General features: G+C 35.6%; 1 protein-coding gene across 6 annotated transcripts in view; it reads right to left on the bottom strand.

Annotated features, from left to right (window-relative positions):
* The window catches only part of MGAT4C (MGAT4 family member C), a 607576-nt gene that overhangs the window by 165628 nt on the left and 417208 nt on the right, over positions 1 to 24740 (bottom strand). Inside the window, exon 1 of one of the 6 annotated variants that reach the window (XM_054696170.1) lies at positions 23520 to 23596. The exons of 4 other annotated variants lie outside the window; for them this stretch is intronic. The gene's annotated coding sequence lies outside the window, so the exon portion shown is untranslated. One more of the 6 variants, XM_054696168.1, reaches the window with a different exon arrangement.

The following is a 24740-nucleotide window of genomic DNA, read 5'->3' as shown; positions in this document are numbered from 1 at the left end:
GAAACATAATAACAGTACTACTTTGCATTTGAGTAGGAATGTATTTTTTACAGTGAATATGCATATCGATTGTATTATTTAATAGCAATAAAAAGTCTTCTAATAAAGGCAGATGGTACCTGGTTCTAGATTTTTAGATTTAGATTTACTCTGTTGTATCATTTGTGGTGAGATCTTAGAAATTTCGCACAACTAGTATCCTTGCTGCTCATTGTGAATCAAACATGTTTTAAAAAAGAAAGTGATGTTTTGCAGGAGACAGTTTTCTCCCTAAGCCACTTAAATGCAAGTCTGTCTTCAAAGAACTAAGTTTCTGTGATAGTTTCAGGGCTTACACAGTAAACAACTAAGAATCTGGAAGCATGCCAGGTGGTTTGTACTCAACACATTTAAAGCAAAACCAATATTGTGGGCGCGCAGACACTTTGATGTTAATGGCACATTAGATTACTCCTCAGTCCTTTATTACAAGGACTCCAAAGGTGCATAGACTTTGATAGGTGACAGTCTTACTGTGTTTCAAGGAACAGAATCTTTTATCTCCCTCTGTGTTGTTGGGTTTCCAGTTGTATCACATGGCCTTGAGTTTTTTGGTGAATTCCAGGATATTCTCTTTCTGCTATGACTAGAGAGAAGGGTGAGTTGAATGTCCTTGATAATATCAGAACAAGATAACCCATTTTCATTTATTTTATAATTTGTTCTTTTTACTATGATTCGGAATTCCCTTTGTAAGCATGTGTGGTATGAGTATGTAGCAATATTCATAAATTTTGTTTTAAATAACTCATGAAAAGAACTGAGTATTTCTCCTTTTGAGCTATATAATTTTTCATAAAAAGTTTCCCCTGTGAAATAAAATTCTAGTAATTATATGCATAAATTATATTTCTAGCATTTCTTACTATCAAAATGACAACTCAGCTATATCCTTTTCAGCCTGTTTTAGCTTCAAAAGTTTGTGATTTATTTTTCTAATAAATAGAGATCTATCATACACATAGTTAATGGATTAATTAAGTGGTCTTATCTGAAACTGGATATACTATCCTCATTGGACACTTTATAATTATTTTCTATATTCCAAATGATGTATGTTACCACAGTAGCAATAGCAATAACAATAAAATGTCATGAAAATAGAATAAGATGAAAATGTCTTATTTAGTATATCAATTCACTTTGAAAACCATCTGTTTTAGTATTTCATAACAGATATGTATGCATTTCTTTAAGGATGAATTCTAAAGTATATCAGAAAATAACATATTTAAATTGAATTATTTTAAAATAGAAAGTGATGGAACCTCACCTTACACTGATATAGGACCACCATTTGGGGGAAAATGAAAATAAAGAAAACCAAGGATTTGAATGGATTTTTTCAAAGTGATAGGCAATCTAAGATTAATAGATTCAATCCTTTAACCACATCATGTGGATGCTTACTGAGGAATGACTGTATGTCTAACTCTGTGTTTTGCATGCACACTTGAGAGAAACTTCTCCATCAAGTATGAATCACTCTGCTGAGTCAGCATGCTGTTGTGGTTTAAGTATCATTCTAAATGCAAAATAGGTACCAATCTGTATCTGGCAAACTGTATGTGTAAGCATAAGTCCCAGTTTGCACTGACAGTTCTTGGGTACATAGTCAGAATTCTTGACAACTCATACATCAGTGCAGAGCTGTTGGCCGACACTAGTTGTCTTCTCTACTTAATGCCCCCCCTCTTTCTCCCTCCACATTAGTTTTGTCTTCCCTAATTTACCTCTAATTCTTTCTTAAACCAATGCTAATTTATTATTCCTCCCACACTACTCTACTGAAGCTGCTGTTCCCTAGGTCACCGATGACTCCCTTTTTGCTAAAATCCAAGGCCCTCTAAGTTTTCACATGAACTGGTACTGACCTTGTCCTTATTGTCTCCTTTCACATTCATGAAATACTTTCTTTTAACTCCTACTATATTACTTCACTCTTAATATATTGTTAATTACTTGGGTTGTCTTTATTTTCCTTTGCTGTTCAAAGATGTTGATGTTTTTCAAAGACCACTCCTTAGCATTTCTACACTTAAAAAAAATCCTTACATTGCTGGATTATTCCATCCATTTCCATAGGTTTATTTATATCTAATGATTCACAGGGCAGTTCTTTCTCATGAACTTCAGACCTACGATATATATTTGGATAATGCATATTCTTTTCACTCTACCTGCTCAAATATATAAACTTTTCCTCTTTCTTATGCTATATTCTATGTTCAGGTCATATAATATCATCTCTTCCCTCAATAACTCTACATTCACTTAACTGACATCTGTATTCTAAAATCATGTACTTTCATTCCATTAAAAGAATTGAAAAAAGTTGTCTCTAAAATATAAATCTATGCAAGACACTCCTTTATTAAAATAAAACTCTCCAGTGACTTCCTCCTTCATGCAGGCAACAACATAAAATTATTACAACTTTACATGGTTCATTTTGCAATATTTCCCTGCCAACTGTTACAGCATCATCATTCCTCCTGCTGTCTGGCTACCAGCGTCTGTCATTTAACACTATGCTTTTGCCATCTGACTTTTTTGAAGATTGATCAGACAGGGATGGCTCCCTCTTACCTCTGAGTTTTCATACACAGTATCTGAAATGCCACATCATTTTACTTGATTAACTTCTACTCCATTTTTTTCAATATAAGCTTAGAAAGCACTCTTGGAAACTTTTCCTTAATGCTACAGACCAGGTTAAGCACCCTTTCTGTGAATCTCATAATATTTTCTAGTTACTCCTAAGTACTTGCTCCTTTATTAAAGAGTGATTCTGAAAACCACTGTTGGATCTAATTTATTATTATTTTTCAGTAAGGTCTAACATGGTGCCTAAAATAAAGCTGCTGTTAAATGCATATTTGTGATATGGATTAAAAAACAACAACTACTACAAAAACTTGAGTCAAGGTTATGCAAATCAAAGCATATGTTAATATATAGGTTTAACATAGCAGTATATCATAATTCCAGCTAAAAATCAAAACAGTCTTTGCAGCAGAATGAAAGATCTAATTTATGTCCATTCAAAATGTGAGGGTACATGTGGTACTGACATCCCAGAAACATATGGGATGTACATCCCAGAGAGTACATGTGCTTCTGATGCAGATGCAAGGAAATAAAGAAAGATGCGATTTCACCTAACAGTTAAAAGAAAAGGAATTTTCAGGTTTGGCTGAAAGACTTAAATTCAAAGGCCTGAATTCTTTCCAGCTCTCAGGCTTTCTATGCTAATTGGCTTGGCCCTGTGACTACTTAAAGTTGGCAAGACATCTGCTGCAATTTCACAAAAGGGATTTTATCATCTCTCTCTATTTCAGGAAAGAGAAATAGCAACAACTCTTCTCTCAACAGGTCTCTGCTCATATCTTATAGTGAAGATTAGGTTCTAGCTCCATTTCTCAATCTCTGGTAAAGGAGATGGAATTACAAAGATAGCCAAAAATAATGATGGGGAACTAGAGATGGATGTCACGGAATCTACCACCATGAGCAATACAAACCCAAAAACCAGGAAAGTCACCACTGATTTGGTTCTGAAATCAAGAGTGTACTAAGATGCTTCTCTGTTGAGCACATATGAGAGTATCATGGACACGCAGGGGGCTGAGAATTCTTAAATAATCAGTTAAAATATTATTATCACTGAGTACTACTCAGTGATTCATGGACCCATCTCATGTTCAACTTGAAATAATGTAAAAGTTGATTGCTAACAGAAGTTGGTACCTTATTTATTTATTTTTTTTATTTATGCATACAAGAATTGGGGTTTAGGACAGAGGTACAGGGGATGAGAGGATTCACCAGAGACAGAGTGGGGAGCAGAACAGGTGGATCTGCTGAAATACACTGATGAGTGGAGCAGTGGAGGTCTGCTGTGCCATGTGGGTCAGCTCTCTGGCTGGGGATCAAACTCAAGCCACAGAGACTGCCAATAGCTTGATAGCACTGAGGATTTAACCCCTGCACCACCAGGGAGGTCCCAAAGTTGGTAATTTAATATGAACAAAAATATTCTGCAGCCATAACTCTAAGAAAAAGTTATCTGCTATTATTATCCTGGTAAATAAGTAGTAGAGAGGAGACAGTTTCAAAAATCTTCAGTTGAATTGTACCCAAGAAAGACTTCAGAAGCATAAATATACTTATCTTGAAACAAGATCATTATGTTACATGTCCCAATAGTCCAGTCTTAAAAAAAAAGGAAATTTATTGAAAGAGAAAATATAAGGAATGTGGATATAAGGTTTGCTATGAACATGATAAGGAAGTAGAAAATATATACATACCATATACATACACACATAAAGGAGATGACAGTTTACCTGTTTAATAAAAACAGTTCATATGAAAGGTCTAAAGAGAGATAACCAATGTTGAATTTGTTTCCTAGTTTTATCATTTACTAGTAATGTGGCCCTGCTAACTAATATGAGATTTCACAACAATACAAAACAAAAACAAACAGACAATTATAAACTAGAGACATCCTGCAGGGGAGGAGGAGGGAGAGGGATCAGAGGGAGGGTGGGAGGACCACAGGGAACTATGGTGATGTTGCACGGGTGCACTGGTGAAGGAAATTCTGTGGGGACTACACCTGAAGGCAGGGGGAAGCAAACATTACTTAAAAATGAACAATGAGGGCCTCCCCTGGTGGCGCAGAGGTTGAGCCTGGAGCTGTGAAACTGTCCGCAGCTTCTGCAGTGCCGGTTCCATCCTGGCCGCCGGGAGGGGTCCCACATGGCAAGGCAGACCTCTCCTGTCACGCCCACTGCTCCCCTCAGCAGTGTATTTCATCAACCTGCCTGTTCTGTTCCTCACTCTGTCTCTGGTGGATCTTCTCACCCTCCCACAGATCTGGCCTGTACCCCGGTTCCTGTATAAATAAATAAATCTTTAAAAAAAAAAAGAACAATGATGTAAAAAATATGTAAAGAAAAAAATATGAGGTTACCTCATAATTAAATTATGGTAATTTTGCAACTCTTAAGATTGTGTGGGGTTAAAGAGGAAAATGCTGCAAAGTGTGTTTATACATATATATGTTTCTAAAGTATAAAGCACATCATAAACAAATTTTATTTATTCATTTATTTTTTTAAAGATTTATTTATTTATTTATTTATACAAGCACTGGGTACAGTCAGAAGTGCGGAAGGGTGAGAGAATTCACCAGAGCCAGAGTGGGGAGCAGAACAGGCAGACTGATGAAATACACTGCTGAGGGGAGCAGCAGGCGAGGCAGAGGTCTGCGCGCCATGTGGGACCCTTGCCCGGCAGCCGGGGATTGAAGTGGCGCTACAGAGGCTGCAGGCAGCTTCGCAGCTGAGTGCTCAACCGCTGCACCACCAGGGAGGCCCTATAAACAAATTTTAGATAGTACTATATAGTTTAAGTTAATATGAATTAATAGAAAATGATAAGCCAAATTATCTCATTAATATTATTATGCTTATTAAAATATTGTTATTAATTAGACATGATGAGTACAAGAAAATCATTGCTACAATCAGTTCAACTTTTCCATCTTGGTATATATATATATAGGATATATATATGTGTGTGTGTGTGTGTGTGTGTGTGTGTGTAAATGAAGCTGGAGAGTAATGTCATAAGGATGGTTATATATTAGGAGAAAAACGAATCTTTAAGATATTTGAGGGTTAAAGTTTATTAAACACAAAGTTTCATGGAAGCATGAATCAGGAGATAAGAAATTAGGAAAGATGGGAAACAAGATACGTAAAAGAACACATTGAAAAGTGATTTCATAAAGTCAATCACAACTGTTAATTAATAAATAATTGTATGTTACAATTCTGAAAAGACTATTTTCTCCATTTATTATAAGGCTGGCTTCCTTTACAACATTAGTTGGTTTCAACATGTTGGTGGTCCTTAATATTTTATCTGATGATTAAAAATGATGATTTTATAACTTTTCATTTCCTATAATAAAATTTTGCTCCATAGCCAACAGTGTTCTTCTCCGTTACTCTGTGGACTTGGCAATATGTATAAATTAACTTAAAATATTCATGCTGTGGTGTGGAGTCATTTGAAATATATGGAATCATTTTACAAAGTTTAGTTATTATTTATTACATACTCAATACTTAGCAATAATAAATATAATGACTGAGTTGCAGTTTAGTCATTTTTCTTTATTTTAAAAATTTATGTTAACCAATGATAAAATTAGGAAGTCATTATCAAAATGCATTAGCAGCTTTTCTTTTCCAATAAATAATCCCAATTAGGTGGTCTGTAAGTGCTAAATATTAGAGATGGCAATGCTTATCTTCTTCCAATACAATGCACAGTCAAGCAATCCAAAAGTCTGAACACATAGAAGATGCTCTGAGCTGTTTGCAAAGAATGATTGAAAAAATTAGTTAGCTCAAGGGTTTCCTTGTTCAATTTTATACATTTTCTTAATTATTTATTATACTATAGTATTGGATGTTTTCTGTTACCATCTTTCCAATCTACCAAAGCATGGGGGGAAAGGTATTATCATACAAATGTGGGCATATTGATCGAAACTGTTAAGGAGCTGGAGTTCAGTTTACATGGTTTCAGGGTCAACAGTTACAGAGCTGCTGCCGAGGAAACAGCTCTAATTTGCTGGCAAGCCTGGACAGCACAGATACAGCTTTGAAGCACGTTCAAATTTGTATTCTATGCATCTTCAAATTATTGTCTTTTTACTTAATAATCAATATTCCATGCAGCACAATAACAAAACCTGGAATTATTTATGGTTACAATTAAGGTGTACTTTTCAGTCTCAAGAGGAATGAAAATGTTACTGGAGAGGTGATATGATTTAATGAAAAGGCCATTGAAAAAAGCAGCAAAGGCCATTGAATGAAGTAATAAACGTGAGAGCCTCTGCAAAAAAGATAATGTATTATGCAAACATAGTATTAATAAAAAAATCTAAAATGTTCCTTTTTAGCAGACCTCATGAGTTCTTGAGCTATCATAATAACATTTAAAAATTGTTCAATACTGACAGTAATATATAGTGGCATGGGAAACTCTCAGACCTATGTTTCAACTTCAAACTTAGAATTTATTGCTTTTGTGATCTTAAAGGTTGACCCTTAACATCTTTCTACACACAATCTTTTAACTTTGTTTTTATATAGTGGTATTCTGCTGATGTTCTTGTCTTTTTCCTCCAGGAAATGTTCCACAGCAACTGCATTATTAAAACTGGATGAGTTCCAAAAGAGTTGTCAGAGATCATGGCAAACTTTGATTCAATCTCAGTGGAATAACTGCAAGGTAATTGTCCCAAAGTCATCACTTTTGGATGTCTCAGTAAATCTGGCTTTGATAACATAAAAATTTGCCTTCACAGAGGCCTATAGAGAAAGGAACATGACTATATTTGCTGCAAATTGCTAAATTACACACAAATTTCAGAGGGCCAATAAAAACTTAAGAAGTTAATTTAAGAAGGTTTATATTTCCTATTTTTTCTTTCTCTTTCTCTTCCTTCCTCCTTCCCTCCCTGTATTTGAGCATGTTTTAAATTAAGTGTTTACAACTGTCATTATAACAACATCCATTTGTATTTATTTTATACCCTTTCCAAGTGAATATCAGAAATCTCCATTAAAAATTATTCATTAATCCTTATAACACCCTTATCAAAGTGTGTGTGTGTGTGTGTGTGTGTGTGTGTGTGATGCTACTTAATCTTTAAAAAACATGAGAAAAATAAAGAACTGAGATTTTGAAGGAACTGTTATTAAATCAGTGGAAAAATCAACAAGAGATACAATCAGGGTTCCATACTTCTTTTTTCTTTATTTCATTTTAATAATAGCATCTTAGGTCTTCCACTTCATTAAATGATCTTATCACTCCAAGTGGAACTTAAGTTTCTCAAAAGCGTATGATTCAAAATATAAATTTTTCATCATACTTTTAGAACCTAGACTAATGTACAGAAAATGATGAATGAGTATGTGTTAAACAGAATTAAACTGTATTTTGCTTTTAATTTAAAAAAATACATGTCTATTTTTTAAAATTCAAACATTGCAAAAATAGTTATACAGTAAGACACAGGTCTCTTCCCCATCTATGTATATAGTCCCTGACCCAGAGCTAATGCTGCTAACATCTTCTTGTCATATGTATCTTTCTAGATACTTTTAGGTATATTAATGTATGTGCCTTATTGTTTGCAGTCACTTTTGAACAAGTGTGAGAACAAAATAAAAACACATATTACATTTTTAAAAATTTAATAATATATACTGGTTAACTCTGTAAAATATATAACATTACAAAATAACTTCAAATTTACACAGAAAGAGTGAGAATTAAAAATAATATAAAGAACATCTAGGCAGCTACTACTAGCTACGTGGAATGTGGTCCATTTCATGAACTAAAATAGGGCAATTAAACACTTAAAAAAATAGACATTTAAAAAAAAGAACATTCAAACTAGATTCAGTAATTAAAAACATTCTAGCTATTTATAATTTATTTAATCTCACCATTTGAAGGAAATTGCACACACATGACCTTTCCTGCTTAAATATTTTGATTTTTAATTCCTAAAAATTATTATCTTACATAACCACAGTGAAATTCTGAACTTCAGTTAAGTTAATATTAATAATACACGTCCTCATTCCAACTTTGTCTACTCACTAGAAAAAAATCTCTTGAGCATTTTTCTATTTCCAAGCTTAGGATGGGTATTGCATTAGGTTGTCATATCTCCCTCTTTAATCTGAATCATATCCAGCTTTTTTCTTTCTGCCACTTCTAATTCTGAAAAATACAATCCTCACTGCCCTTTTTTTAGTCGAATGATCCTCATTTTTTATTTGTCTGATGTTTTCCACGATTAGTTTAGATTATTTATTCCAGGCAAAAATAATACATAGGTGAGTTCATTCTTCTCTAGGAATCAAATCTAGGTTACATAATATCCATCACTGTTTATGTTAATTTTGGAAATTAAAACAACAGTCAAGTGTTTTCTGATTTTCCACTGTAATGATTCTTTCCTTTCTCCCTTGCAACTTATAAGCAGTCTCTGGGGAGGCATTTTATGACCATACAAATATCCTGCTGCTCATCAAAAATGTACCCCTAGATTTAGCATATAGTAGTGATTCTTGGTTGACCTAATTTTCACTATGATGGAAGCAAAATGACAATCTGCCGTGCTCTTTACATTTATAAATTAGTTGATCCTCTGCACTCTCATTTTAGAAAGGACCACATTTTCTTCCTCATTTATTTACTATTTATTTATCATTGACATGGACTCACTGTTATTTTTTTCACAGCTTAAAATTCAATGCTATTTTGTGCCTCACTTTCCAAGATTGGGCTAAGACCCTACTCTTTAAGGTCTAGGAAGCTCCCCCACCAGGGCAGACTTCTCCCCCAAAGGAAAAAGCAGCTAAACTCAGAGAGTGCTGCTGTGGCAGTTGATCCAGGGCTGGGCTTGGATGGGATAAGGACTGCCTGATGGCTGTGCAGGGTGGGGGAGCAGCGCTTTTTAAAGTGTCATCCAAATGCCAAGTAAACCTCCCTCTGCCCTGACTGCAAGTGGTTAACACATGACAAAGCAACTTTTTGGACAGTGCTGGCAAGCTCTTGACTTCAGCCTGACTTCAGCCTGACCAATTGTTTGCCTTGTTCCTATCAAGTCACTTGTCTCGAACTTCACCTGACCTGATTGGTCTGCCCACTGCTTCAATTATCTGAGTTTGAAGAAGGGGAGGAAAGCGAGAAGAGTCCATTTCTGTTCACAATTGTGGCCTAAATTATCTTACTCCATTGCCCTTCCCCATTATATGATCCCGGTTAATTGCCCAGGTGTCTCTCCCTTTGCTGGGTCTTTCTCACAGGTCCCTGAGACTCTGGGTGGAACATTTAGTGGTCTCCAGTGATATCTGAAGTTCCCTCCAGGGCCTAAGTTTCAAGTAGACCTAGTCCCCTTTGATCTGTGAATAAGGCAAGTTTGGGTCAAGTGATGCATCCATTCAGTCGAAATCAGAGAACATGTGGTAAAAAGTTTGTAGTTACCGGACAAACTTAGCACTTGTGTTCAGCTAAAAACTGTTTTTGCCACTGATGCTGCTTCGGGAGATCCAATCTCTTTTTCACTTGAAACTGCATTTCTATATTTTTTTTCCAATGACTTCATGAGGCCCTGATGGTCCTCTCAGATGCCAAAATTGTGACCCATGATCCCATGTGAAGTCTCAGGACTACACAGGTCTCATTTTCACTATTATATTTTTTACTGACTTTTAAAAAAAATATTTTATTTTATATAATTCTTACATCATTTTTCATCTTTGCACAATGCATGCATTTTCATTTTGGTTATATTCCCCATATAATTGCACTCCCCCTTATTTCTACTCTAGTTCTTCCTCTCCCGGCCCCTTCCTCACTCCCCCCCGCCCCCGCAGTGTCTCCCTGGTTTATAGTTGCTTGTTGATTTTGATTATTACTTTTCATTGATTAGTCTTTTTTTTGGTCTCCTATAGGTTTTCTAGATTCCTGCTATGAGTGAGACCATCCGGTATTTTTCTTTTTCTTTCTGACTTATTTCTCTGAGTATGATCCCTTCTAGCTCCATCCATGTTGCTGCAAACTGCATGTGTTTATCTTTTTTGATTGCTGAGTAAAATTTCATTGTGTATATGTACCACATCTTCTTGATCCAGTCATCTATTTTGGGGCATTTGGGTTGTTTCCATAGCTTAGCTATTGTAAATAGTGCTGCTATAAACATAGGGGTGCAGGTGCCCTTTGGAATTACTGTGTTTGTGTCATTTGTGTAAACTCTTAGGAGTGGAATTGCTGGATCATATGGAAGCTCTATTTTTAGTAGGTCAAGAAATGTCCACACAGGTCTCTATAGTGGATAGTTTGGACCAGTTTGCACTCCCACCAACAGTGCAGGAGAGTTCCTTTTTCTCCACAACCTCGCCAACATTTGTTGTTGCTAGTTTTTTTTAATATGTGCCTGGCTTGTTTTTTAATACTATAGTTCCAATCTATCAAAACATTTGACTCTGGATTAGAAGTTTCAAGAGCCTTTACTGATTTGGTTTGGTTGTTGAAGAAAGCAGAGTAGAATAAAATATTAGGTCTTTTGTGATATACTGAAAGGATAAGAGATGAGGAAAAGTGGGGACTATGAAAGACTAGCTGTCTCATGCAACCCAATCCTACACAGCCCCTTATACACTCACCTCCTAACTCCTTCCAGGTTCGCAAATGCAAGCTCTTCCAAGTATTCAGCAATGTAGGGGGAAGGAAACACCCTAACAGGTAATAAAGCCCAGGATTAGGAGTTCTCTTGAACACTGTGTATTAAGTAATAGTGACCACAACAGGAGTTCTCTTGAATTTTTTGCCTTAGTAAGCAATACTGACCCACAAGTGAGATTATTAGCAGTGTGACTTTCGATTTCTATTCTCTTGGGAATGGATTGAAATTAGAGGTCTCTAATCCAAAATGTCTGCTTAGAGTCAAGCACTATAACCCTTGCCACAACTCTCCAAACCTATAGTAAGTACATGTGGCTACAGCTTCTACTTACTGAGTAAATAGGAGGAGGCAACTGGCCATATTTCTGGCTCCCGTTGTCACTTTCTCTTGGCTACTACTTTTCTTATTCAAAATTAGCTCTTCCCTGGTGAGCTCTGCTGCTGGTGAGTTTGAGATTTGTAGGAAATCTCTAAAATGGTTAGACGGTAGCAGCTACAGTCACTTGGTGGTCTCAGAATATTCTATTATTCTCCCTATGGTGGACACATCCTAAAGTGGCACTCAATGAGTCGCATCCTTGTAAAATTCCCTCCCCTTGAGTATGGACAGAATCCGTGACTTACTTAGAGTCAGTAGAAAAGGCAAAAGTGATAGGATGTGACTCCCATGATTATTTTGTTATTGAACTCTCCATCTTAGAGATTGGAGCAAGAGAACCCCTGCTGCCTTTGAGGAAAAAAGCTGTCTTATTGAGAGAGGGCCTGAGAGTGAGCCTCTTGTAACCCACAGCTGACAGCCTGCAAGGAAAAGAAAACCTCAGGTTTATAGCTGCCAGGACCTGCTGACCACTGCCTGGACTTGCAGGAGAACTTGAACTCCACACAGAACAAGTCTGGCAGACACCTTTATTGCAGCTCCTTGAGACTGAGCAAAAAATGGTATCTAGGGAAGTTGTGCCTGTATTGCTGACCCATTGAAACTGTGATAGTGTCTATTTTAAGTATCTAGGTTGTGACAATTTGTCACGGCAACAAAACACATTTCCCTTGCAGTAAGAAGAGTCCAGGAGGAGAAAATACTGCCATAGTCTACCCTATCCTGGAGACTTCTAAGTCCATCTCTGCAGAACCCCACAAACGTCAAGGTCCCAAACCTAGTTCCAGCAGGTAGTGCTGCTGCTGGAGTTTACTGTTTTTCTCACGAAGACTAGGCAGTCACTTAAAATATAAGAGAAGATCTGAATTCTCAGAGGAGCAGTGTCTTGCCTAAGACATGTCCACATCCCCCCCAGGCAGGAACTCACATTCTGCACTTCCTAGAATGCTTTGCTCTGTTTGATGGCGTGAGGGTAACACACACTGACCGGTCCCCAGGCTTGTTTATACCAGGCTCACTGGGGACTATGGTGATGCCAAAGAGCTTGAGGGCTTTGTGCTCAGGATGAAGCTGTGCCTACTGACATTTGTGGCAGGAGTCAGACTATGATTAGTGGAGGAGGAGGTTTCACTGCCACCTTCTGAGGGACTTTATTTCTCTCCTCAGATTTTCTAGTCTGGCTTTATCACTACCAGCCCCCAAAGTAAACTGTAATAGAGAAATTTCAGATTATGGCTCTCCAAAGAGATCTAAGTATAAGATCTCTCAACATATATTCATTTAATCAACATTTAATGAGCTTCTACTCTATGCCAGCACTGCTGACACAGCAATGGATACAACATATGAAATCCCTCAACATATGGGACTTTGAGTCTAATGGGAAGTACAGAAAAGAAGCTGGCAATTAAAATATGTGACAGGGAAAGTACAGGTGCTATCTGAGCACAAACAGCAACACCTTTCCTATTCCAAAATGGTTTGGGAAAGAATCCCATATCCCATTGGTATGAGATCTGAATTGAGATGTGAAGGATGAAAAGGAATTGACACAGTAAAGCACAGGCCATGTGCTAATGTCCACAGCTGAATCTGTGGAGCAGCATGACTGAAGATGGAGCTTGCAAGATGGTTATTATAGGGTATGTGGTTGTCTGTGCTGGGTGTCTGTGCAGTGCAAATGATATATGTGTATATACATAGATACATACTCAGGCACACCACACCTCTCTCTCTCTCTCTCTCTCTCTCTCTCCATCTATCTTCTACATAGCATCTTTGATCCTCACAGCATCTCTCAGATGAGGCATCTAAAACACAGAGATTAAGTGCTTAGCCCACAGACTTGCCACTGAAAAATGGTAAAGTCAGATGAATGCCTTCTTCACAGCCTATGCTTTTAACTCCCCACTCTAATGCCCCAATCTATAACTTAAAGAGTAGGCTTCTAGTCAGACTCCTCTGCTTCACCAATGCAACCACCAATGCTACCTATAGGTATGAATCCACCCCGGATTCTGGAACATGTGTGACCTCAGAATCTCTGTCCATTTCCTGAGTTCTTGCCAATAACTAGAGCCAAATAAGTCTCAATTCTTGATTTCTTATTAGGAAGTCATTTCTACATGGGACTTCTGCCTCTCTAAATTTTCAAGAAACTTAATTCTTGCTTCTGAATCTGAGCCCCTACCCTAGATCCCTATTTTTCAGATCTCAAACATTATGCTTTGCCTAATTGTTTGGACTTTTCCATATTTTCACTCCATGCATATCCTCAGATTGCCTGTGCATTACTGTGGCTCTCTGTTCTCCGGGGTCTCTCATTGCTGACAGAACATCACCCTCTTACATGGAGGTGCCCATGATTTTTCCTAGGCATAGTTTTGTGGCTGACTTCTTATTTCAGAGACCCTTTTGCAAACCATTTACATGTGGCATTACAGTCTTACTTCCCAATCAACTGCCAGAATTAGTGGGTCATTCCTATTATTCCATTTTTTATACTATTTTGAGAAAAGGATGGATATACTTTCTCCCCTGATTATAATGGTTAAAGAAGTCTTCACCTTCCTTAAAAAAAAATAATCAGAGGGTTGGTTTTTTCCTAAGCAAATCTGAATTTGCTTAGAATCTAAGAATTCTAGAATCTAAGAATTCTAGAATCTAAGAATTCTAGAATCATTGCAGCACTGCTGGAATAAACAGTTCAATATATATCCAACTTGAAAACATTTTTTTAATCATTACACATATATTTTTAAGCATGTAAAAGTAGATAATTTATAGATGGGTATATATTTATTTTACACCTGTATTTGTATAAGAAAGTGTTGTATTCTCTCCAGTCACATAGAATTTTAACCATTATTCACTACATTTCTCTCTCCTTTTTGGTTTCAGTTAATTTCTCCAACCTTTACAATATGGGAGTTCTTCTACTTAGCAGGCTATGAATATTTCCTGGTGCAACATTACTTTTTAGATTGCTTTTTGGCCTTCTGGAAGGTTGAAGTCTTAATGTCAGGAGGTTTATTTGTTTATTTAATACAAAGCAAGAACTGCTTATTGTTAAGTGTGTCCATAAATGTCTTCAATTGAATTAGAATTAGTTTTATGAGACCAAACTAACTACTGGGTAAAAAATTTCAACTTTTCTCACTTGCGGAAATATTGCTGTTCTTTTTTAACCATAATGTATCAATTAGAGCAACTAGATATTTAATAAACACTTTATTTTCTATAAATATGTTTGGTACAATTAATAAAGGTAAATATTACTTAATATTTCACACATCTATCCATCAAATCAAGTTTTTCACTTTATGAAGGTGGTATTGTTATTTGACAAGTTCTGTCCAGCAGGTCTTTATTCCTTTCCAGTTCTAAATTGCTTGAACATGACTTCAATTCCTAACAATCAATTTCCTGCAGGACTCCTTGCTGTCTAGCATCTCAATCTACTTTCTTTAAGACCACCAGTGACCTCCCCTTCAATTTAAAGTGCAGTTTTCTTTGTGCCTATATTTTGAGGCTTGCTGCTGCCTTTCATAAGGTTAGCTATCACATTCTCAATTACATTTTCTAGGTTTAGTAACATCAGTTATACCAGATTTATATATATATATATATAAAAACACCAGATACTATATATATATATACACTACATGTAATATAAATATTTATATATTATGTATCTATATATAGTCACTCAGTTTCTATACCCTTTGTTGAGTCTACATGTCTTCATATCCTCCAATCATCAGCACGTTCCTAAGGACCTATGCTGTATATTTATATCAAAATTCATAAGTTCACAACCTATAATCTTGTTATGCTTAAGTATTATAACTTGTTATGGAGTCACCCACATATTAGTGAAAAGGTAGTTGTAGAGATGGAAAACTATTTTAATATTCTAGAAAAGTATTTTTACCTTTCTTTTCTCTAATTTAGACTACCGGCATGTCAGTGTTTTTGTTTTTTCTAGGTATAAAAACATTTTCTGACCCAGTTTCTGTTTGCCCATACCATTCATTACCTGCTCTCTTTATTCTAGATGTTATGCTAGGTGTTGGAGATCCACTGGTGCCTCAAAGTATTATTATCAATCACTATTTTCATAAAAAATTCAATATACTGGGGGAGAGTGGAAAAATAATAATAATTAATAGTAATAATACTCTTTCAAGTATTAACTATACTTTTAAGAGAATATAGTAGCAATACTTGATCTGGTCAAGGAGATCAAGAAGGACTTATTTAAAGGTCTATGAATTTAACCAATGTCTTAATAATGAGGAGGAATGAAGTATATGAAGGAAGTCAATAGGAACCTGCTAACAGGAAGGAATGACATCAGGTCTCAGTGATGGGGCATAGAAGAGATTATAAGAGAAAAGAACACAAAGTTGCTGAATGCACAGACCGTTATGTTGGGCCGGGTAAACCACATTAATTTTGTCATTATCAAACAAGTAAGAGAAAGTCTGTGAAGAGCATAGGGGACTGAAGAGAGTTGTGGTGAGGAAAGAATGTAATGTTTAGATTTATTTTTCTTGCATAAATGTTTGCATGGATTCCTACCTGTGGCGAGGTCTTTTTTTTTGTGATCTAAAATTCACAGGCAATCCTAACAGTCTAGGTTGAGTTCTTTTCCTAAAAAAGGTCTTTCATTCTGAGTTTCTTTGTTTGCCCTGTCCCTCTTTTTAAAACCTCTAAAGAACAAAATTCCCCAAATCTTTTCTAGTTTTATATCCATCAGATTCTTTTGTATGTCAAAAATTTGAAGATGATTACTAGGTACCTTCAACTCCAGTCTTATATTTCTAATAGCTAGAAAGTATATGACTTTTTGCTTTTTAAGGGTATCTCAGGCATAGCACATCCAAAATATATAAAGAGAAAAAAAAAAAAACAGATTCTATTCTTCCTTCCTTCCCCCTGGCAGTCATACAGTCATGCATTCATTTAACAAACTGCTGAACCATTGTCCAGGCCTTAGACATTTAAAACAGAATTAGAATCATTGACTTCAAAGGAATAAAATATTCTCTATACTTATTTATCATATTATCTATGACTAGTTACCACAGTCTTATTCCTAGTGGATATTTATTACACCTTTCTTTCACTTTCTCAGAAGTGTTTACCTTCCTAGATCTCCATTGCTCAAATGACTTAAAATTCCAGACTAATTCCTACCCTCATTTCATGTTCTCTTAACTAATCCAAAATTATCATTCACACTCCCTTAAATGATATTGCTCTGACAGTACTAAAGGTCTAGGCATAGAGGGAAGGGTTCCCCTGGAAGCAAACAGCAGGTATCTTGCTTTACCTAAGGTGACCTGTCCTTTAGTGCCTTGTACCCTGCTATGACACTAGTATTCTTGGCTCAGGAACACCACCATGGGTATCTTCATATCTCCATCACCCACCAGAGTATCTGTCACATTGGACAAATTGGAAGCTGTAGCTAAAGACTAGGGGGTTATGCCCCCATTTGGATGCCATCTTTTCTCCATATTAGGATCTCATCATTCTTGTATAAGTGCGTAAACACAGAATAATGATTTTGGGACAGTCTAATGCGATAGTTGTGAAACTAATTAGTGTATAGTCTTTGTTAATTATTAGTACATTTTTATTACCCTCTTTCCTCATTACTAATTTGTGCTCACCATAAATTATATTCCACCTGAGGAAATCATACAGTAAGAAGAGAATAGCATGATTTGTTTTCCTTTTAAAATATTTGAACAAATATGGCCTCCCTGGTGGCACAGGGTAAATTAGTCTTACACTATCAAGCTATCAACAGCCAGTGCAGCATAAATTTGATGCCCAGTCAGGGAGTTGACCCACACGGTGCAGCAGACCTCTCCTGTCTTGCCTGCTGCTGCCCTCAGCAGTGCATTTCAGCAAATCTACCTGTTCTGTTCCCCATTCTGTCTCTGGTGAATCCTCTCACCTCCCCCACACTTCTGGCCTATACCCACAGCTCTTCTATTCATAAATAATAATAAAATAAAAACAGAATATCAAGAACAAATATACCCAATTCAAAGAGTCTCACCTAAACTCTCATATTCTCATCAGATTCTCAAATATGACTGACCATCTTTTATATTCTTGAGTAATTAGTCCTCCCACTAGAGATCACCTATGATTTAAAATAAATTAATAGCATGAAGAATTTGATAACGCTCTTTGAAATATAATGAAGTGGATTCTCTTTCTAGGTCTTCTCACCCTTTAATGGGTGAAGACTACTTAAAGTAGTCTCAGACAATAGTGCTTTCTGTCTCTTTTAGGAAACATTCCATTTACTTAAGACCACAGTTATCTATCTCATGACAGATATTCCACAGTATTTAAATTCAGAAAAACTGGGCCTCCCCGGTGGTGCAGTGGTTGAGCGCTGGGCTGCAAAGCTGTCTGCAGCCTCTGCAGTGCCGGTTCTATCCCCGGCAGGCTGGTGAGGGTCCCATATGGCGCAGCAGACCTCTCATGCCGCCTGCTGCTCCCCTCAGCTGTGTACTTTGTCAGTCTGCCTGTTCTGTTCCCCACTCTGGCTCTGGTGAATTCTCTCACCCTCCCGCACTTCTGACTGTACCCAGTACTTGTATAAATAAATAAATATATCTTTAAAAAAATAAATTCAGAAAAACTTAACCCTCCACCTAATCTTATAGTTATACAGTTTTAACTGTGATTGCTAAAATCAGCATTATGATCTAGTATTTTGGTGCTAATTTTTTAGTTCTCCCCCCATGCCTCCAGTCACACTTAATAAATGGTCCTTACCTGAATACTTCTCCCGTTTTGACTTTGTCCTTACTGGAGAAACCTCCATTTGAAATATATTTTTATCTTTCTTGAATTGGAAATTTTTCTACCAAATTTTAACAACTCAGCCCTAGAGTTAAGCAGCAGTGTTTTGTTCATCATTGAACATGTCATAGGTGCTCAATAATTATGTGCCTGTGTTTTAAGTTGTGGGATGAGTTGAAGCATTTAGGATTGAAGAAAAAATACTTAGTAAATCAAATTGCTCTTTTGTGTTTAACACATGAATTAGCACCTTGATTCTACAAGATTATGAAACAAGTGGAAGGGTATTTTAAAGTCCTTTCTCTTTGTATCTCTCTTAATATAAGACTTAGCACCACGGTCCACTAAAACATAACAAAATTAAATTACACACAGACACACACATACACAGATTTTAAAAATCAAAGCTCTTATTTTCCATTGGTGTATTAGGATTGTATAACACCATGAATTAGAGAAAGAATTTAGCCTAATTCTATCACCATTTCATCACCTATGTGCTATCATAAGCTGTTGATCTCTAAAGACGTAAAAAAAGAACCACTTGAAAATATAAGTTTCAAGCTATCACTGATTTTTGAAAAAAATGAAATAAAAGTAATACCGTCCGTGGTCAAAGCTTCTGAGGCAAAATAGATTAAAATCATACTCATGCTCTAAATTATTGCATTCTAACTTTATTCCCTCATTTTGTACATTTTAAATGTACATCAGTATATTTAGTGCCTTGCACACCCTTCCATGACACTGAGTTCAGGGTTATAATTCCATTTTTAGTGACTATTGCAAGAGTAAATATTTTGTGCTAAATCAAGTGTGTGCAGGCAACTTTGAATTGTTTTACAATTTATCTGTATGTCACTAGATAGACTCTTCAGTGGCTAATTAAATGATACCATCTAAAAATGGTTTATCTTCAACTGATAGGTTCTATGTACTGATTGATTTTCTCTGAGGATGTTAGATCTCAGTCTTCTGTTTTTTTTTTTTTTTTCCTTTTAATCACCAAGCATCTGTAAATAAATTCAATGGATAATAAATATCACTTTTCAACCATCCTAAGTACTAGTAGTAATATACGACAAATAAGTGAAAAATGAATATTAAACCTTAGGTTACTTCATGTTTTATTCAAACACAAACAACCATTATTTAGATGATTTGTTAACTTTTTATTTATTTATTTTTTAAAGATTTATTTATTCATGCATACAAGAACCGGGGTACAGGCCAGATGTGTGGGAGGGTGAGAGGATTCACCAGAGACAGAGTGGGTAACAGAACAGGCAGACTAACTGAAATACACTGCTGAGGGGAGCAGTGGGCAAGACAGGAGAGGTCTGTCACACCATGTGGGTATCTCGCCAGCTGGCGGGGTTTGAACCCACGCTGCAGAGGCTGTGGACAGCTTCACAGTGCTGTGCTCAACCGCCTAAGCCACCAGGGGAGGCCCTTGTTAACTTTTTAAATTAAGGCAAAGTATACAATTGATTCATGTTTCACTCTCCTATTTATTCTCTTGAGACCCTAAAGTCAAAGGAACTGTTAAAACTCAATACACTATGAGCATCAAGGAGTTTATTATGAGGATAATATAAAACTATACAGGTTGAATATATACTCCAAATACAAGATAACTATATCCAAATATTTTTTTTTCTGTATTCAGAAATAAGTGTTTTCTTTTTGTAAAGTTGCAGTGAACACATTCAGAATCAAATATGAGTTATAAAATAATTGAGAGACATTTTTGAAACACCCAAATATAGAGTATTTTCAAATCTATGTTAGGTTAGAACACAGCTGAGAACTTAAAGACACAGAGAACCACAAGAAATATAAGTAAATCCGTCTTTCAACTCATGTTTCCTTTTTTCTAATAAGTTCTGTTTTATTCATTCATATCTTAAAATACATTCTATATTTTTAATAAAAAAGATGAGAACTTTCCAAGTATCTTTAATATTATTTCATTATAAATAAGTTTCAAGCACCCAGAAGAGTCACAATTAAAATTAATAACAAGTTCTCTCTCTCTTTACATATATATACATATATGTGAATATATATATATATATATATATATATATATATATACAATGCTACATGTATTGCTTTGTTCTCCCCTCCTTTATAATATGAGCAAGAGACAGAAAGAGAGAGAGAGTCATTGCTATGTGAAAATTTTCTCATTCAATGATTTACTGCCTGGGTGGTCGCAACAAGTTAAAATCCAAAAATCTCTCTTTCCTTAGATGCATAACATCAATTACTATATCACAGACTAGTTGTTAAGGATGAATGATACTATGTCCATGAAAGCATCTTTTGAACTTGAATGTACATATAAATATTTAATTTATGCACATAAACTATATACCTAACCATGCATTCACAAGCAAATAGAAAGCCAAGTTATCTAAGCTGATATAGCTTCCATGTTTTTGGCTTAAGTAAAAGATGGCCTTCAGTGGAGAGTTTCACTGTTAAGCATAGAATTCAGGACATATCCAAGAATTTGAACTGAGAAAACAGAAAAACAAATGTTATCATGATTTCAGTAACTAAAAGAAATTAATGAAAGGGTACCTTAACTAAGTTTGCATATGATAGAAAAAAGAAGTTATTTATAATTGGTTAAAACAATGTGAGGAACAATTTTCAAAAGAAAATAATGTATTTCCCTTCAATTTGGGGTATGCAGAAACTTCAAAGAGATAATAGAAATCTTTTTGTGACTGTACACTTTTCCCATCTCTTAACACCTGTAAAGCGTGTTAGGCAGTGTTATTTAACTTGGTACACTACATACAAAGAACTGGATGAGATAATATGAATAAAAATAGAAAATATGAATAAAAATAAAAATAATTACTTAACTCAAACAAAGGGCATGTGTATTAGAAAGGAGGTAACAACACAGCAATATACCATATAGCATGCACATCTTTTAACTATGTCTCCTTGCACCAAAAATTATAAGGAGTTTGTGGCATGACAAATTGCTATGATTTTATTAACATATTTTGTTTTTAAAATCAAAAACCTACAGCCAATAAAATTCATCAACCAGGCATATCATATTATGTATTCCACATTGAACAAAGTTATTCAAAGGAAAATAAGTAGATAAGCAATTTTACTACTGCACTTTCTATCAAAGCAGTACATTTGTGGTTAGAGACTTAGTACAGAGAGAAGCATTCATACACAGCAGAAAATACAATTTTACATGTCTAGATCACTCTTTGGGTGAGAAAGATTTTCTTCATTGTTGACAGAATAGATTTTTAGAGAATTAATTGTAAGGAAACAAATGCTTTCCTTGGACAAGATTGATTACCTGTGAAAATGACAGAGTCAATACCTTCCGGTTATTCAACTCCACTTTAAAGTACTTAAAGGAAGAAATTCATTTCAAAGCAGTGAATCAGTATCCTTTCAAGTCACATTTTCAAAACTTTCAGATTTCCACTTTTAGATTTTGAAATCCACAGAAAACACTAAAATTAATCTCCCTGTTAAAAATTAACTCCAGATGTACATTTATAGCTTTTGAGGTTTGGTTGATTATATATTATTTTGGCTGATACAACAAGCTCAATTCTTTAAATTCCATTAATACACATCTGACACTTTCTAGAAACTCAATTTTGTTCAGACCTGAATTGACTGAAGGAGACAAATCGAACAGCAGTAATGTCAAACACTGCCAAACAGGACTGGGCTAGTAGGAGATACAGAAGTGTAACATAACTGGGAACCCCTACTGTCTTTAAGTACAAACTGAACACCCCCATACTCTGATTTCTAATTACCCAAGTTATTGGTTTGCACAGGCAGAAATATTCTGTTAAAGCAGAGTAAAAATACATATGAAAAACACAAGCATATAAAAGCCCCATGGACAAGTCACTTCAAAAGTTTCATTACCCTAGAAGACATAGGGCTGTTATTAAAATAAGAGATATGAAATTAAATAACAGCTTTTACCCTTTCCTTTGTCTTCACCTCATAAATAATTGCATTAAACAATAATTGGCTACTTTATACCATGAAAATAGACAATGTTTGAGGAGTTAAAAGTATTTGGAGTACTTCCTTTGCTAGCATGTGTATATTCTCAGTTAATTAAAAGCTCTTGTATCTGATTTTGCAGGATCCCTGTCAGATTCAATCACCTATATATCCACAGCAATTCAACAGTTATGACTATATTTGTTTTGCTACAATATTGTGAGAATCCTCACATATAAATATCACTGCCAATAAAAGATTAAATAGCTGAAAGCTTTATTAAATATTCTGTAGATTCCTAAAACACAGCATTTTCTTCTGCACTCAAGCACTTAATAAACTTCAACTTTTTTTAATTCCAGAAAAAATACTATTTTTATTATATGGGATTAAAAATGGTAAATACAAATACAAAGTACTACAACTTCATTTTAGAAGCTAAAGCCTTTGCTCACTTGTTAAATTTTGTTTTCTTGCATAGATATAACTTTGCAAAACTGTCCCAAAGAACTACTATTTAACAATTAGAAACTTTCACTCATTTTCAATGTACAGCAACATTACTTGGTAGACTATTTTTATTTCTATTCTTTACTAATAGCAAAATATAAAGAAATGAAGAAGAGAGTTAAACACATCCACACAGAGATTTTAAAACACATTCAGAATTGCAATCCTATAGTAACAGTTACTTTCTTTCTTTAAAGAAGAGCTGAATTTACCTGCATTCATTTTCTACTGCAAATTAGTTTGCCAGGTATACGTTAGCATGCTCTTTTTCAATTCACGTTGCTTAATTCACATTTCCCTTTAATAATGCTAAACACCGCTCTGCTTTAAAGCTTACCAGATAGTAATCCTGTTTGACTCTGACACCAGTTTCTTAGACTGTTTCCTCTGTTAGACACATCTACCTTTATTTTGAAAGAGAAGCTAAAACAGAAGAGGCTCTTACCACAGACAGGGAAAACAATTCGTTCAGCTAGATCCAACAGTGCTCTGTGCCGGCCGGCAGCATGAGCGATCCTTGGGCCTCACACAAAAGCGAGATAATTGGCTCTCAATGAAGAGATGTAAACATTCATCATAATGGCACTGGGGCTAAAACTGAACGCTACCTCAGCTGTTCTATATACTCCGACTGGAAGATGATGTCACAAACATCAACTGGGTGTACTCTCATTGGCTTCTGTTACCTGGAATCATATCTTAACCCTAAACTGTCAGCTGCAAATTGAAATGCTCATCTCTGACTATAATATTTTCTGAAAAGGGATGTGAAAGTGATGGTAAGCTACTGGGGACAGCAAAGTGAAACGACTGCCGGCAAAATATGCTAAGGCAAATGTACATAATGAATTAATATCGGTATGAACTTTATTTTTCAAATATGTTTATGAAATAACAATATGTATAAAAGGTATTTCAAAGAATGGCTATTAGAGGGAAAGATGAATGCCAGCACAGCATATGGATTTTTAAATTCTCTAATTATGTTGTATTGATTCTACAAAACTACCCCATGGGAATAAGAAAGTCAAGTTGAGAAAAATTACAGTGTAGACAAGTATACAGTAGTGCTTTCAATCAGTTTGGTTAGAGTAGTAATCAGTATTTTTAAATCTTCTAAAAAATGTAAAGATGGAAATGTATTTTGCTCTCTGAATACTAAACAGTACCTCCAAAGTTTTGTGTAATAAAACTTTAAATAGGAGATATTAAAAGCATAACATCAGTAAATAAAATAATCATACTAAACATTGGTTTCTGAAAAAAGTAATTTATAAGTCACTAGAACTATAAGATAAGCCCATGTCAGTAGCTGAAGTGTACTTTATAAAACAGTGCTGTTCTCTTTGAGCACAAATGGGGAATAATTATCCATCCCTTACCCTCTATCCTGACAAAAGCCCTAGACTTCTCCCCAGGCTTAAGTCCAGTGGGAGGGGAGGATAATGGGCTAAGCTGGTTGCAGCAGCAGCTTGCTGCCAGAGGGACAAAACTACAATCACCTTGAAATATATCCAAGCTTTCCCCACCAAAAGGAGCTGTCAGCCACATAACTGTGAGATGCAAGAATTACCAGAGCTATTCAATGACCAGCTCCTTCTAAATCCAGCCCAGTCATATCCCAGGGCAAGCCCTTTGAAAGCTGTGCAGCTCAGCATGCAAACAG

The sequence above is a fragment of the Talpa occidentalis genome, unplaced genomic scaffold (assembly GCF_014898055.3).
Source record: "Talpa occidentalis isolate TD23 unplaced genomic scaffold, MPIMG_talOcc4v2.1 talOcc4.16, whole genome shotgun sequence".
NCBI classification, from domain to species: Eukaryota; Metazoa; Chordata; class Mammalia; order Eulipotyphla; family Talpidae; genus Talpa; species Talpa occidentalis.
Note: the sequence above shows the minus strand (reverse complement) of the source record. Positions and strands in the feature narration are given on the sequence as shown.